Source organism: Bos javanicus, chromosome 11 (genome assembly GCF_032452875.1).
Source record: "Bos javanicus breed banteng chromosome 11, ARS-OSU_banteng_1.0, whole genome shotgun sequence".
NCBI classification, from domain to species: domain Eukaryota; kingdom Metazoa; phylum Chordata; class Mammalia; order Artiodactyla; family Bovidae; genus Bos; species Bos javanicus.
The window spans coordinates 29,125,947-29,141,044 of NC_083878.1; the positions used below are offsets into that span (position 1 = coordinate 29,125,947).

General features: G+C 46.6%; 1 long non-coding RNA gene across 1 annotated transcript; it reads left to right on the forward strand.

The window, feature by feature from the left end:
* The first annotated feature begins 1,803 nt into the window (after positions 1-1,803).
* LOC133256974 (uncharacterized) lies at positions 1,804-9,891 on the forward strand. The gene is made up of 2 exons (XR_009739356.1): positions 1,804-4,054; positions 7,987-9,891. It is a non-coding gene; the product is annotated as an uncharacterized LOC133256974 (long non-coding RNA).
* The last annotated feature ends 5,207 nt before the right edge of the window (positions 9,892-15,098 follow it).

The following is a 15,098-nucleotide window of genomic DNA, read 5'->3' on the forward strand; positions in this document are numbered from 1 at the left end:
TGAAACCTACAAGACTGCTGGGGGCAGAGAGTAAAGAAGAGGAGACTATGCTGGTGGAGCACATATGCTGGTTCTACCCCCTCTGCAAGTTCTGCCTCGGTGGCCTAGCACCCCAATTTAGAACAGGGAGCAGGATGGAAAATATGGGCCTCAGACTCCTCTCCAGCTCTTGAGTTTATGTTATACACCCAGCCACCTAGAAACAGTCTGACTTCTCTCTTGCTAAGTCCATACTCTAAGCTATTCAGTTGCGAAGTCATGTCTGACTCTGCAAACCCTTGGACTACAGCACTCCAGGCTTCCCTATCCTTCACCGTCTCCCAGAGTTTGCTCAAACTCATGTCCATCTAACCATCTCATCTTCTGCCACCCCCAATTTGTCTACCCTTGAAACAATTAGCCATAACCATGCATACGTGCATAAAAGAGCTACCAGGACCAATTGCTTTTATCAAACGAGTTGATGGGAGGCAGTTTCTGCAAAGTAGGCAGGAAGGCAGCTCATTTGGTATCTAGTACAGTAAAAGAAGAATGAAGAAAACTCTCTTGATTGACCAGCAAGCAAATGTTAAGGTGAAACTACATCTTAGGAAAGCCTCCTATTGGGAGGGTACACGATGTGCTGGTAGGAAAGGGGGAAAAGAGAAGGAACAAGATGAGCTGGAGGCCAGGAAAACATTTGGAATCGGGCAGGCAAGATGTTGGTGGGATAATCAGCAGGAATATGCTAGTATTGCCATGCCAGTTCTTATTATTACTAAAACTTCCATAATGATTGATCAAGAGTGTAATAGTAACTGCAGCTTGTGGTAAATGAACAATATACATTTCAGCATGTGTCATTTATCTCCAAAACCACACAACAATGCCATTTCAAAATATTTGTCTGGTTTGGGCAGCGGAGTTTACAGCTATGGGGAAGAGGACAGCCTGGAGATGGGCAGACACCTTGCTGTTTATTTCAGGTGTTGGGGACTTACGTATTCTCCATGACCATTCATGTTTCTAAAGTCCCCTCCAGTATCCCCATCCGTTTCCTCCTAAACTCTACAACATTCTTGAGGGTGACTACAAGTACCTCCATTACAACTGGAGAGGAGTGTGAGGCTTAGAGGTGGGGGTAGCTGCTCAGGGTTGGCTCTGGGGGCAGGGCCAGCTTTCAAGTCAACAGCGACGATGTCAGCACAGGCAGCGAGAGCCCACCTTTGAGCCTTGGTCACTGTGGCACTGTCTGTGACCCCCAGACCACGGGGAAGTTCCTTGCAGGCTCATAGAACAGAATGTGCAGATGACTTCTTGCCTCAAACACCTGAGACTCCGCCCAAGGGTTTTGTCTGGAACGCTGAGCACTCTTTGCCTGTGAACAGGTCAGACTGAAAGTTTGAGGGAGTAAATGCTTTTTTAGGGGCACCGGCTCAAAATACAAAGAACCAGAGTGGGCAGAGATACGCTAGCTTCCTCTCTGCTCCAGCCTTCTCGCCCTCCATAGGGTGACTCAAGGTGAGTTGTACACTGAACTTCAGGAGATCCTCAGCAGGATTGCCTCTCAGTTGCCCAAGCTCAAGGCCCAGAACTCCCTGACGTAACCCTGAGTGGTCTCCTCCCGTCCCTGTCTCTTTCCCTCTGGCCTTTTCCATGCTTCTGGGAATCATCTCCAAATAAACAAAGTGAAAGTGGAAGTCGCTTGGTCCTGTCAGACTATTTGCGACCCCATGGCCTATACAGTCCATGGAATTCTCCAGGCCAAATAAACAACTTGTACCTAAATCCTTGTCTAGAATCTGCTTTGGGGGGCACCCAAAGTGCTGGACCATCTGCCAAGAAGAGCTGGGAGACCCCTTCAAGTGGCTCGAGGAGGGATGGGGAGGGACTATGAGGTCAGAGGATGGCGTTTCAGGTAAGGGGTCTGGCATGAGCCTACTCTGGAGGGTGTGTGGGATGTAATGTGGTGGGGGGCGGGGGTGGGCAATGGGAGTCTAGGGGTGGCAGGGAGGAAATCGGGATGAGACCCTGACTCTTCCAGCAAAGGGGACTGAACCCACAGGCCTCCAAGCAGACGCCAGGGAGGCTGCAGTCACCCTTGACTCAGTCAAGGGTTTTAAGGGCTGGAATTGGAAATGCCATTTTCTGGTTTGCTATTGGCCCAGTATTTCTTGGTTTACATTTTTTTCCTCTGGAATTTCCATTGTCCTTACTCCTTAGAGGAGACTAGACTTTTGTGGGTAGTAAAATATGTCCTCTAAGTTAAATGTCATCTCACCAAGTGCCATCATCACATTTTTCAGCGCCTGGCCATTTACATAGCTCCTTCATTTTGCGCTGATAAAATAGCCCTTTGAGGTCAGAAAGGCAGAGGCTAGAATTTCCATTTCTGAGATGCTGGCTAATGTGCCCAGTGTGACCCAGCTGTAAGTGGCAACACCTACCAAAGTGGGAGGGAGCTCCCAGAGCCTGGCTTCACTCCTGCAGCAAACGGAGCGGGGAGCTCAGCAGGACCCCGTGACTGTGGCCCCTCCACTGGGCCCAGTCAGCGCTATGACAGTCGTGGGCAGGGCGGTCCCCCTGGGGATGGAGAACCAGTGCCTGAATGCAGACATCAGAGGTCTGGACAGTGCTGGCCACCCTGCTTATATAACACCTGTCCTTTCAGGCTCCCACTGCAACTGGCTAGACTTTCTAACAGAAAGCTCTTTACCAAGATTTCTGAGTCCTAGTTCTTGCCAGCGGTTCTGCAGATGGCAAACTTTGTCTAGAACACTAGCACTTGATCACCATCAGTCCTTGCCAAGGGTGGGCAACCTGGTGACTCGGGGGCCAGCTCAGGATCAAGGGTGACCAGTCTCAAGTCCATCTGAGCCTCCCAGAGCACAGACAAGTAGCCAACTCTTTGTAGGTTTTGTATTTTTCTGGCACATTGCAGCTTCCATGTATGTGCTTAGGATATTGAAAACACTTGTTATTCTTTGTGTTAATATGATGAAAGTAATAATAATAAAGTAGGGTCAGTCTCTCAGAGGCTCTGAGAACAGGGCTGGGCTTCCTGCCCTCCTGACCTCAGTGAGATAGGCTGTACTGTGACCATGTAAAACTCTGGCAGAATTCTGTGCCCCTCCCAGGGGTGGTCCCAGGTCAAGGAGCAGCTCCAAGCCTTCCTGGCAGGACTGGTGGTGGAGCCAGAATCAGGAACCCTGCCCCATCCCTGCTGACTCCAAATCCTTCCAGGTCTGGCCACGTGGCGTGGGGCCTGCCTCCTGGATAGGAGAACTAAGAACCCCAGAGGTGGCCTGAGTTCTCCTGCTTTGCAGACTGAGGGCCAGGTGTGGGAATTGATCAATATCCTTTCTGCTGAAACCTTCAGGGAATCAACCTGTCTTGATCAATATTTTCCTATAACTGTCTCAATTTCTTCCTAGAAAAATGAGGATTTAACAAAGGAAACTATGAAACTCCTCTGCTGGAATCAGACAAAAAGGAAGATCTTTAATAAAAGAATCAATAATGGATGTTACACCATTAAGCCTAATTTTCCATGAGGGCACAGATGACATGAGAACTAATGTTCTCTCAGTTCAGTTCAGTCGCTCAGTTGTGTCTGACTCTTTGTGACCCCATGGACTGCAGCATGCCAGGTTTCCCTGTCCTTCACCAACTACTGGAGCTTGCTCAAACTCATGTCCATCGAGTCAGTGATGACAACCAACCATCTCATCCTCTGTCATCCCCTTCTCCTCCCACCTTCAATCTTTCCCAACATCAGGGTCTTTTCCAATGAGTCAGTTCTTCGCATCAGATGGCCAAGGTATTGGAGTTTCAGCTTTACCATCAGTCCTTCCAATGAACACCCAGGCCTGATCTCCTTTAGGATGGACTGGTTGGATCTCCTCTCTGTCCAAGGGACTCTCAAGAGTCTTCTCCAACACCACAGTTCAAAAGCATCAATTCTTCGGCACTCAGCTTTCTTTATAGTCCAACTCTCACATCTGGAAAAACCACAGCTTTGACTCTCACTACTGGAAAAACCACAGCTTTGACTAGATGGACCTTTGTTGACAAGGTAATGTCTCCGCTTTTTAATTTGCTATCTCGGTTGGTCATAGCTTTTCTTCCAAGGAGCAAGCATCTTTTAATTTCATGGCTGCAGTCACCATCTGCAGTGATTTTGGAGCGCAAGAAAATAAAATCTGTCACTGTTTCCATTGTTTCCCTATCTATTTGTCATAAAGTGATGGGACCAGTGGATGCCATGACCTTAGTTTTCTGAATGTTGAGCTTTAAGCCACCTTTTCACTTTCCTCTTTCACATTCATCAAGAGGCTCTCTAGTTCTTTTTTGCTTTCTGCCATAAGCGTGGTGTCATCTGCATATCTGAGGTTGTTGATATTTCTCCTGGCAATCTTGATTTCAGTTTGTGCTTCTTCCAGCCTAGTGTTTCTCATGATGTACTCTGCATATAAGTTAAATAAGCAGGGTGACAATATACAGCCTTGACATACTCCTTTCCCAATTTGGAACCAGTCTGTTGTTCCATGTCTAGTTCTAACTGTTGCTTCTTGACCTGCATACAGATTTCTCAGGAGGCAGGTCAGGTGTTCTGGTATTCCCATCTCTTTCACAATTTTCCACAGTTTCTTGTGATCCACACAGTCAAAGGCTTTGGCATAGTCAATAAAGCAGAAATAGATGTTTTTCTGGAACTCTCTTGCTTTTCCGATAATCCAGCAGATGTTGGCAATTTGATTCCTGGTTCCTCTGCCTTTTCTAAGTCCAGCTTGATCATCTGGAAGTTCACAGTTCACGTACTGTTGAAGCCTGGCTTAGAGAATTTTGAGCATTACTTTGCTAGCCTGTGAAATGAGTACAATTGTGCAGTAGTTTGAACATTCTTTGGCATTTCCCTTCTTTGGGATTGGAATGAAAACTGACGTTTTCCAGTCCTGTGGCCACTGCTGAGTTTTCCAAATTTGCTGGCATATTGAGTGCAGCACTTTCACAGCATCATCCTTTAAGATTTGAAATAGCTCAACTGGAATTCCATCACCTCCCCCAGCTTTGTTCATTGTGATGCTTCCTAAGGCCCACATGACTTTGCATTCCAGGATGTCTGGCTCTAGGTGAGTGATCTCACCATCATGGTTATCTGAGTTATGAAGATCTTTTTTGTATAGGTCTTCTGTGTAGTCTTGCCACCTTTTAATATCTTCTGCTTCTGTTAGGTCCATACCATTTCTGTCCTTTATTGAGCCCATCTTTACATGAAATGTTCCCTTGGTATCTCTAATTTTCTTGAAGAGATCTCTAGTCTTTACTATTGTTTGCCTCTATTTCTTTGCATTGATCACTGAGGAAGGCTTTCTTATCTCTCCTTGCTATTCTTTGGAACTCCGTATTCAAATGGATATATCTTTCCTTTTCTCCTTTGCCTTTAGATTCCCTTCTTTTCTCAGCTATTTGTAAGGCCTCCTCAGACAACCATTTTGCCTTTTTGCATTTCTTTTTCTTGGGGATGGTCTTCATCACTGCCTCCTGTACAATGTCACGAACCTCCATCCATAGTTCTTCAGGCACTCTATCAGATCTAATCCCTTGATTCTACTTGTCACTTCCACTGTATAATTGTAAGGGATTTGATTTAGGTCATACCTGAACGGTCTAGTGGTTTCCCCTACTTTCTTCAATTTAAGTCTGAATTTGGCAATAAGGAGTTCATAATCTGAGCCACAGTCAACTCCCAGTCTTGTTCTCTCAGCTTCTTTTCAAACCTTCAAGGTCTGAGTCTAGCTAATTGACCATACTTTATTATTATTGCTTTCATTATATTAACACACAGAAATTTTTTCTCTGTGAATTTTCTAACATCCCAATTGCCATGGGATTAATCTGGAGTTTAGAGATGACATTTTTCTTCTCTTTGGAGAATACTATGAGAAGGGCAACCCTGAATGCTCAAAAGAATAGCTTTTGTCTCCTATGTTTCCACTAAGGAAAAAGATATCAGCTGGGAGGCCAATCTTGTTTCCCTCTTCACCCCCAAACCTATGAGAACCTGCCTTTCAGCCCATCTCAGGTACAGCTGCCTAGACCAGGGGGGCCTTTGACCTCAGGTTACCTTTCCCAAGGCCACTGACTTGGGGCCTGGTTAAAAAAATAATGATCCACTAAGATTCCTTCTTCAGGCCGTAAGTAGGGGAAACTGAGAGGCTGCTGACATTCTGGAAATGGAAACCAAAGCAGATGGTTGTGGTGCAGAAAGGGGAGAGAAGGAGGTGATCGCCAAGATGGTCACCCACCGGACGAGGGCATAAAGGAGCCAGGGGCAGAGACGGGAGAATGGAGCAGACAGCAGCAGCGACTAGAGGCCGTGGGTTCCTGGAAGGACGGGGAGTGTCCCATCTCAGTTCCGGCCCCATGGGAGCCAGCTGGGTCAAGGCTTCTTTTCTAGGGGTCACCTCCCTTCCTCACAGATCCTTGCATTAAATCCCTCTTCCCTGAGTCAGCTCAAGGTGGGTGGGGAGGTCTCTTTCTGAAAGAAGAAAAAGTGTTTAGATCATTTACACTTAATGTAATTATTGATAGAGTCAGGTTTCTATCTACCATCTTGCTGCTCATTTTCTACTTGCTCCCTTTATTCTGTTCTCTTTTTAATCTTTTTGTCTTGTTTTGCATTAGTTTTGCATTTTTTAGTATTCCATTTTACCTCCACTATTGGTTTGCTAACTATATCACCTTGTCTTATTTTTTCAGTAGTTGCTCTGGGATTTAAAATATGCATAATTAATGTATCACAGGGTATCTTCAAATATTATACTACTTCATATAAAACTTTCCAACAGTATGCTCCTATGCTCCCCTCCTGTACTTTGTGCTGCTGTTGTCATATGTTTTACTGCTGTATATGCTATTAACACCACAATACATTCTTTTGCTTTAAGTCATTAGTCTTTTAAATTTTTTTAGTAAGGGTAAAAAAAGTCTCTTATTTTTACCCACATTATTTACCATTTCCCGATCTCTCCAGGCCTTTGTGTTGATCCAACTTTCCATCTGGCATTATTTTCCTACTGCCTGAAGAACTTTAATATTTTTTAAGTTCAGGCCTATTGGCAACAAATGCTTGCATCTTTTGTCTGTCTGAAAAAGTCATCATTTCACCTTCATTTTTAAATTACATCTTTGCTAGATTTAAAATTCTGGGTTGACTTTTTATTTTCAACACTTTAAGATGCATTCCACTGTCTTCTGGATTGCATTGTTTCTTATAATAAATCTGTGACAAGTTTTATCTTTGTTCCTCTGTACAAAATGTGTCTTTTTCTCTGGATGCTTTAAAGATGTTCTTTTGTCACTGTTTTTCAGAAACTTGATCATATTCTGTTATGGTGTAAGACATTTCTATCTGTAGATTTATAGTTCTCAACAAATTTGGGGAAAATTTTTGGCGATAATTTCTTCAAATACTTTTTCTGTTTACTCCTCTCTTCCATCTTTCTGGAAGTCCAATTTCATGGACACCAGACTGCTTGATATTATTGCACAGGTGATTGGAACTGTGCTACGCACTTTTAAAATGTATGCATTTTCTATTATGTAAAGTAAAATCAAATATAGTTGATTTAAATCAATGAGAATATATACAAGACCCAGCACCATTCATGGCACACAATAGGTGATTAATAAATACTGTTTTTCATCTCCCCAACCTCACCTCTTTAATTTCTCTCTGTGTTCCTACTCTTTTTATCCAGTTTACAAACTTCAGCCTTTTTCACTTCTCACACCCCTCTGCCTCTCCAAATCCTCCCATCCTTCAAGGCACAGTTTGAATCCCTCCACCCTGAACATTTTCCAGGTTACTTTAGGCCACAGTTCAGGTCTAAGCATTCATCTTTTGCCTCCCCAGAATTAAGCATTATTGTGTATTGATATGCGTCTTTCACAGTGCAAGGATGCTTCTGTGTCTTGCCTCACCTTTGATTTTGAATTCCTCAGGAATGAGTACTATAATACTTTTTCCTCCTGCAACATCATCACTGCCTGCTCCAGCAGTGCCAAGAGGTGTTTCTCATTGTGAATCACCTGGGACAGAGCCTCCCAAGCATCCTGGAGCACCAAAGACCTCCTACCCCTGGCCAGCCAGCTGCCTGGGGAAAGAAATTGCTCCCAAGTGACACTGTGGTGTTCTGAAGGAAAAAGGACTCTGGAGGCCGACCATCCTGGTAGAAATCTCAGCCCTGCCTGCTTCCTTCTATTTAACTGTCGCCAGGTTACTTAGCCAGACTGAGTCCCAGTTTCCTCATCAGTCTCATGGATGTGATGGAGTAAAACAGAGACTTGTGTCAAGCCCCTGGCTATTATCTGCTGTCATGAGAACTGGATTAATGAATGTAGCACAGGGTTCCAGTCTTTCAGGGGCTACATGAAGCTGGTACTCGTTTAGAGAACACCTAGACTTGTGAATTTTTGTGCCAGCTATGAACTCATTTCCCCAGGCTGTGTCATGAACTCATTTCCCCAGGCTGTGTCTAAGAGCTCTGCATCCCTCACAAAAGCTCATTGTGTTTCTTTAGTCCTATCCACACATCTGGTTGCACTTACTGATCTAAAAATGTATCCATCCTTCTTGCCATGTTCACATTTCTGAACATGGTGCAGCCCCAAGGGGGAAAAACTCGTAAATACCATGCATTAGAAAAATTAATGCCATGCATTTACATCCTTCCAAAAAAGGAAGGTCTAGGACAAGGAGCACAGCCCTCTGTAAGCGGCAGGCACATGGGCAGCTCTGCACACCAGGGGCTGACACACCAGCATCCCTGGGCCTTGAATCTAGTGGTCTTGCTGGTGGTGGTGCTGTTAGTCACTCAGTCGTCTCTGACTGCGACCACATGGACTGTAGCCCACTGGGCTCCTCTGGATTCTGCAGACAAGAATACTGGAGTGGATTGCCACATCCTTCTCCAATCTAGTTGTCTTCGGCTAGGAAAACCCCTCCAAAGCAGGGAGGAGGACTTCTAGGGCAAGGAATCCAGAGAACAAGAAGTTCTTTTGACTAGTAAAGGTTTACTTCCAAAGATGAGAGGGGTAGCAAGGAGAAGTCAAGAGACAGGACACCTGGTTCTGCCTCTAGATTTCCCGAGTGACCAAGAGCATGTCTCTCAGTGTCTGTGGGTCTCTTCTACCCATCTGTGCGTAATCACTTATGTCTCCACTGCAGCTGTGATTCTGTGAATGTCTCTGAAATAGGGCAGAGGTATTTGTCTCTGTGTTTGTATCTGTCCATGTTCTCAATGCCAATTAAGTGCTTGGCATGTAGCAGATACTTCACACATGTTTTTTAAACAGATGAATGTTATAAGGTTGAAATTGTAAGCCTCTATCTAGATATGCACTTTGCCCTCAATTACTGTGACATCAAGCAACTTCATCTCTGAGCTCCAGTTTCCTCATTTGTAGAACAGATAATGAGGTCTACACATGATGACTGTGAAAATTAAAATAGGAAACCCTTATTTTAAATGGACTTGAGAAGTCCTGAAGGGGGATCTTTCACATGCAAACCACCAGTTGCATTTTATTTTACAATTCTGGGCAGAAAGAAGCTTACCTTACCACCCCATTGAAAGGAAGTAAGATTTTCTCTTCACCAATAACAGCCCTGCCAATGAAAAAGTCCGATAACTCAGCCAACGAGAAACTGTCACCATCCTGACCCCTCACTTTCCTTGGATGGCCTTTCATTCAAAGAAGCCCCCCTCAACTTCCTCCTTTATCTCTATAAAGTTACACTCCTCTCCTTTCTTCTCCAGACTTGCGCATGGTTTGCCATAGCTTGCGTGTCCTGCATTGCAGTTCTTCTGCTATTCCCAAATAAACCAATTTTGCTAGTAAAAATAACTGGCTGTCTTATTTTTAAGGTAGAAATGGTTAAAGGCGGTTTGTTAACTCCATAAAGGGTGCCTAATACAGAGAGATTGCTCACTAAATGACAGTGATCATGGTTATTGTTCTATCTACCACCATTCTGCTTGTTGGTTTTTTGGAATGGCTGTAGGAATTTCCTCTCTTGTCTCTTTTTTCCCCACTCTCCCACTCCCAGTATAATGCTGCAGTGTATGGATTTTCTCACTCAATGGGCTGTCTCTAAAGATCAAGCCAAAAGAACAGGCTTGTGTTGTAGTAGATTAGATTTGAGTTCAAGCTGAACAAAGAAAGAAGTTATGAAAAGAGATGGGGAACTTTCCGCAGGAAATCTGTTGGAATATATAGATGTTTTCATCAGTGACTGGCTCCTGTGGTGACCCCTATGGGTCCATATGAGCTTTTACTTAATGGCCTCTACGAGCCATGAATAGCTCAAGGAAACTGTGATGAGGCCCGTGGGCTCAGTCAGAGATGCTCTGTGTGTGATCTGCTCCACAGAGACCCACGGGTCTTTGAAGTTACAGAGCTGCTGAGATGCATTAGTGCTACCCAGGGATACAATTAAAGAAGTAGATCCCTGCCTGGCACCCAGCCAGCCCTGAGGCCTGAGTCTGAAAGAGGTAATAGAGAATGGGCCTGGTAGACCTGCTTTCTCATGAAACTTTTATGCACTGGGTCTTTGTAGAACCTCCTGGCACCTTTAAAGCCAACCTAGGGCACTTGACAGCCTCGCTGGCATGCCAGCACAGCCCCAATGGCCAGGTCTGGTGGGCGCATGTACCTACAATGACCCCTTCTGTCCTCCTGCCCATTTCACTGTGGGTTGTTTGTAAGGGAAGAAGAGGAGTCACATTCTAGGCTGAGCTATGTCCTCCAGAGGCTCTCCCACCAGTGTTGGGAACCCCCAACCACCCCCAGGGCCAGTTCACTAAAGGAGCTGGGCCTTTGGTTCCTGTTGGGAGGGTCTGGGATGGGGGTAGGTGAAGTAAAGGGGAAGGGGTGTTGTGAGTTGTGAGTGGTGCAGAGAAGAGAGAGAAAATTTCTGCTTGTTTCTCAACTACTTCACTTGCTCAGTCAGCTGAAGATAGGGGAGGGCTGACCTAGGACAGGTAGGTAGTGTGAAGAGCAGGTTGTACTGGGCTGAGCTGAGCTACATGGAGTTGGAAAGACAGATCCTGCTCTTTTAGAATCCCTTGGGCTGAGGCATCCGTTCTAGGCAGAGATTGAGTTTGTTTTCCTAAAACTGTCTCTGGCAACAGAAGAAAAGAAATGCTTGACTTATGGACAAGACACCCAGGGAGACCATCTCAAGTCGCCAGAAGCGAGTCTCCTGAAGGTGCCCTTCAAAGCTCCTGGGCTGCCTCCACTTCCACGGCCCCCGCTCTTCCCTGTTCCTCATTCCCACTCTTCCCCTGCCCTCACTCTTCTTCCCCTCAGGGAATGACCTCATGCATTCTTCCTCAAGGGCCTTCCAGACTTCCGCACTTATCTGGCTGCCTTTTACCATATCCTGACCCCCATTCTCCATTTGTTTTCTCTGGGTCCTTTCCCCTGAATAACTGACTGCTGTAGAGGCGAGACACATAATTCTTCGGTGTCTCCTAGAATACAGAACTTGGAATACAGTAAATGCTTCTTGAATGAATGACTGAAAGGCTGTATTACTTCAGATCTTAAAATGCAATTCTAGGGCTTCTCTAGGAGGTCTAATGGTTAGGAATCCACCTGCCAATACAGAGGACATGGGTTTAATCCCTGGTCTTGGAAGGTCCCATGTGCTGCAGGGCCATTAAGCCCGTGTGCCACAACTCCTGAAGCCCGTGCACCTAGAGCTCAGGCTCCGCAACGAGAGAAGCCACTGCGATGAGAAGCCTACATGCTGTAATGAAGAGAAGCCCCAACTCGCCACAAATAGAGAAAGCCCTCGCATAGCAATGAAGACCCAGTGCAGCCAAAAATTTTTAAAGTAAAAAATAAATTAAAAGCTTGGGTCATAACAGGTGTATACACTCCAACTTATACCTTAAGGATTATTACTGAGGAACTTGGGTTTTCTAGGGCTCCAGCTGTGAGTCCTCTGAGGCTGGTGAGGATGGCAGGACCAGGGCTAACGGCATTAAGCAAATGTCGCAGCCCTGCCACCAATTTATGTGTGATGGAGAATAAGTCATGGAACATTTCTCCATGTCCTTACCTGTTCTGTGGGTCACCACCCACTTGTATAAAGTATTGAGGGCAGAAAATGGGGCAGTTTTGAAAGTGGTTTGGTAATGCTGAATAAATGAAGGAGATTATTATTCTCAGGGGTTCATGAGGGATTCATTCAAAACTTCCTTAGTGATAATATACTCCGCTTCAGATACTAGGAATACAAATACAAAGGTGTCTCAGATCTTGCCCCTGGGAAGCTAGGGAGAGAGACTCAAATACTAGCAATGGGATTGTAGGGATGGGGGAGGAAAATGTCTGGGGGGCAGACAGGAGTGCATTTGAAGAGACCTTTGGGAATCATCAGATGTCTCCAGGAAGAAGAGTGGAGAGGCAAGAGCCTCACAGAAGTGAAGGCTGAAGGCGTGGACAGGAGCTGTGAATGGTGCCTCGTGGCTCCAGTGGAGAAAAGCAGGGTGACGAGGCTGCCAGGGAGCTCAGCACAGATGCTGGGAAGGTAGGTGGCTGAGCTGGGGAGCTCTGCCACCCTGGTGGGGTAGGCCAGGGTGGAGTGGGAATGCAGGGGGAGGTGTCAGAACACTTCTGGGACTCCAGCTGGTGCAACCTCAGGCAGGGCCTGGAGTTACTGGGTGAGCAGGGAGGCCAGGCCCTCCAGGTTGCTCAGCACAGATGGGCAGAAGCATACTGCCTGTGTTGTAGCCACGCGTTCCAGGAAACAGACTCACTCAGAAGGACAATGCAGATAGTAGAGTGCAGTTTATTACACCAGGAGGCCCAAAGCAGAGTCTTCTCTGAGCCAAGGACCCCGACCAGATTTTGTGAAAACCTTATATACCCTAAGTGTACGCCAAACCCACCTCCCCAGATTCCCTGAAACTAGTCTGAACAAAGGAAAAGAAAGATACAGTCAAAGTTAACTCCTGATTCCTGTGCCTTACGCCTAGGTAGTTAACAGTGGACAATTATCAATAGGCCTGTGGTCATACCCCAGTAAGCATAATAGAATGTGTGATTCTACTCTGTTACACAGATAATTAGGGTATTCTTTTAGGCGAGGGAGAGTCTAGGTATGAGCCCTGGGGCCCTTTCTTCCGGGGGCCTGGTTTTCCAGTTGGTATGTCGTTTCCATAGGTACTGGGCATATAGCTCAAAGTCCACAGTCCGGCTCAAGATGGAGTCCTGCTTTCAAGATAGAGCCTGTTTTGTCTGTTTCCTTCTTCACCTGGTCCTTCCTTCTCTTAAGAGCTCCAAGGGCAGCCAGGTCAGATTACTCGCCTGCTACAAAAACGTGTAAAACTCTCACCTCTGTGCCTCTGCACAGCTCTCCCTCTGCATGGACTGTTGTTAATGGCCCTCACCCTCCAAGTCCCTGCTCCCATGTCACTCCCCACCCCGGGGCCCTCCTTGGCCCATGGCGCCCCCATTGTTCCTTTAACACCTCGTAACACAAGTGGTCCTTGTCTTTCCCGTGTCTCCCCTCTAACGTCAGTTCTGTGAGGCTGGGGACTTTGTCTCTTATCCCGAGTTGTTGCTGGCACACAGTAGATGCTGAATAGCTGAGTCAATGGCCTGGCTGTAAAGCGTGACTTGAAGGGTATTGCACTTAAACCTGCAGTATCATCCATGGGTTGTGGTGGGGATCAGCATCCCCCATAGTATAAATCAAGAAATCGGGGTCCCCTTCTTGGTCTTAAATATGTATCACATTAAATTTTATGGTAGGCGACAAGGAGAACTGACCACAAAGCCCCAAGGCTGAAATCTGGGCTCTGCACCTGCCTCTCCTCACTCCCCGAGCATCATGTCCTAAATCCTGAATCCCAAATCCAGCCAGAGTGCGAAGCCCAAGGTGGACACAGTCCTAAATCCAGCCTGGTCAAGGAAACCCAGCTGGCACAGGAAGGTCTCCCGTAGGGCCTGGGCCACCTACAGAGAATGGAAAGAACGGGCTTCAATGGGCAAAAGCTGCCATTGCCTTACTTGGCAACACATGTGTCTTTTTAAATAACAGATTTAAATAAGTAATGCAAACTGTGAAAATCTATGGTTAAAAATGAAAGAGGAGGGGTGGGAATAAAGACTCTAGCAGATGGTTGCCGGGCCTCCGTCTCTGACAGGTGGGACAGATCATCTACACCAACACATCCCGAAAGGTCTTCTCTCTCAGTGGAGTGTTTACTGGCGTCCCACAGAATGAGCCCTGCACATTCAGCCCAGCCCAGAGCAGCTCTGGGGAGGACCTTGGCCTTGGCTGGGCCTCACCTGTGGCCACAGAGTTACCCCTCACCAAAAGGGGGGCAAGGAGAGAGAAAATCCTGCAAGTCTAGGCAAAGGCACCATCCAACCAGAGGTGGGGAGGAAAGACTTGACGCTAGCCCTTGGGGTGTCTGAGTCAGCGTCTCACTCACACACACTCACACTCACTCACACACACGTGCTGCCTCTTGCAGTCCTCGGCCCTCTTCACATCTGCTCTGCCCACACCTGCTCTCTGACAGCCAGGACTGTGGGGCCCTTTTAAAAGACCCCACCTGGCCCTCTAACTGGTTCACAGAGGAGAGTCATGGGCCCCTAGCTAGACTGTGGCCCAGTAGGAGGTGGAGACCAGCCCTTGTCCTCCAGTATTCCCAAGGCCAGTCACAGGCCTAGTGTCCAAGGGGCTCAGGAGCAGCCGCCTTCATTTCCCAGCAGAGCCATCAGTTTGGGGTCAGACTCCTTTCTGCGCCGCCACTGAGGGTCACGGGCAGGCCTCCTCCCCACATTACCTCCAGCCCCTGGGTGTGTTAGCACTGAAGGTTGGATACTGATGCTGAGTCAGAACTGGGTCCACAGGGTGTCCCTTGAGGGACTGGCAGAGAGCTATCCTAGGAAGCAAGCCCTCATCTCATCTTGGGGTCACCTGCCATCATTAAGTACTTGTTGGGCTGGCCACTGTGCTGAAAGCTTTATGTGCAGAATTGCTTTAAATCCTTACAACACCCTATGAGATGTGCCAGCATCACCCCCATCAT